Source organism: Octopus bimaculoides, chromosome 14, assembly GCF_001194135.2.
Source record: "Octopus bimaculoides isolate UCB-OBI-ISO-001 chromosome 14, ASM119413v2, whole genome shotgun sequence".
Classification (NCBI taxonomy): domain Eukaryota; kingdom Metazoa; phylum Mollusca; class Cephalopoda; order Octopoda; family Octopodidae; genus Octopus; species Octopus bimaculoides.
The window spans coordinates 1,447,115-1,449,233 of NC_068994.1; the positions used below are offsets into that span (position 1 = coordinate 1,447,115).

General features: G+C 33.6%; 1 protein-coding gene across 4 annotated transcripts in view; it reads right to left on the bottom strand.

The window, feature by feature from the left end:
• The window catches only part of LOC106873244 (protocadherin gamma-A11), a 64,633-nt gene that overhangs the window by 38,922 nt on the left and 23,592 nt on the right, over positions 1-2,119 (bottom strand). The window lies entirely within an intron of this gene.

Consider the following 2,119-nt stretch of genomic DNA (forward strand, 5'->3'; position numbering starts at 1 on the left):
TCTGGGAATCCCAAAACCAAATTACAAAGACACAAAATGAGGAATGATGGAGTTAAAGTTGTTTTAAGAATGAAAATATATCATTGTCTTAAGAGACAATGATATATTGGACGACTGTTACAGCTATAACAATGGTGGTGGTGGTGGTGGGTTGTGATGAGGATGAATGTGATGATGTTGATGATGCTGATAGTGGTATTGATGATGATGATGAGAATGATGAAGATGATGATAAACTTACATTACTTTACAGATGTAGAAAAAAATACCTAATCGTCATCTGTCTCAAAACACATCACTGCACGAATCTTCGAAAAGAATAAAAAACAAAACCATTAAACAACAGAATGTTTCTTAATCCTTGCAAGAAAATATTTCCCATCAACCTAAAAAAAAAAACACCAGATATTTTTCAACAAAAAGCTAAGATGACTAAAAAAAACCCACTCTGGTAAGTTCTAGCTGGCAACCCAACGTTGATAACATCGTCAAAAAACTACAATAGAATTAGTGGCACTGCTGTTGCCAAAAAATTGACTTGGATCTCTTGAAAGGAAAATGTTTAGAAAAAATAATTCTACATTGAACCAACTTCACCAATCAAATATTTAAGAAAATAGAAAGAAATAAAATTAACGAGGGAGATTATAAATAATGGCATTGATCTTGATTTTATTTTTTCTAATGCAGCAGACACACTTCTCTGAACCAGATTCCTACCATTCTTAAAACAGAGTCTTATAAAGCCATAAAGGTCAAGAGGTATGAGAGGCGAACCTATACTTATTTAGCCACATGTCATCCATAGCGTTAGGGCCATTTCACATCCCTTTTTCATGTAGTAATAATTTCAGTGTGGAAAAAATTATGCTTACAAGTTTGCATTAATATGCATGTTCACCATTATACAATACAATTGTATCTTTGCAAAGCCAATGCAAATAAAAAGAAGTAGGTTCATTAGATTAGCAGAACATCATGGTTACATCAATAATTAATGCAAACATGTATGTGTAATTTCTTCCTTAGTGAAATTAGTACTACATAACGAAGGTTGTGAAATGGCTGTGACTGAACCAATGTCAAGTGCTTAAATAAATATGTATTCACCTTTCATACCTCTTGACTCGTATGGTTTATATACTTTAAAGAGGTAGTGTGTTAAAAATGAGCAGAGTGTACTTCAAAGTCAAACAAAACAAACCACCCTGGAAGTAAATGAGAATAAGAGCTATTGATGTTTTGTAATTATTTCTATTCAGCAGTGCCATATGCTCAATTGACCATTGATTCACTCTGTGTTTCATTGAAAGACACCTTCTCTGGGCAAAATATTCTTTTCTACTCTAGGCACAAAGCTCGAAATTTGCGGGAGGGGGGGGGCAGTCGATTAGTACTTCATTTATCAACTCATAAATGATGAAAGGCAAAGTTGACCTCGGTGGAATTTGAACTCAGAACCTAAAGAGAGACGAAAGACTGCTAAGCATTTCGCCCAGTGTGCTAACATTTCTTCCAGCTCACCACCTTCCCTACATGTATCTCACAACACACATTAAGTACGTGGCATTGATAATTTTTACATTATACAACTGCTTCTAACACAAAACTTGAATTTTGTTTCACTTGTGTGACGCTTTTGCACATCAAGAGATTGATTTTATGCTCTCTGTATATGCTTTGGACCAGTGATTTGAATTCATTTCAAGGATGAATCGAGTATGTGGCACCAATGAGCAGAAACAATTGTGGAATATCAATATCTGTCATTTTCATTCACTTCCAGGGTAAATGATTACATTGCTTGCAAAAAGGGTGAACATTACCTTATTAAACAGCTGAAGGTTGATGCCAGGAAGAGCATCCAGCCATAGAAAATCTGACACAATGAATTGCATTTGAGCCAAGCCAGCATAGAAAAGTGGATGTTAAAACGATGATGATCATATATATATATATATATATATATATATTACACACACACACATATATATGCATATATAAACATACACACATGTGTATGTGTGTGTACGTGTATTCATATGTATATGCATGTGTGTGTGTATCATATATATATATATATATATATATATATATATATATGTATGTATGTATATAT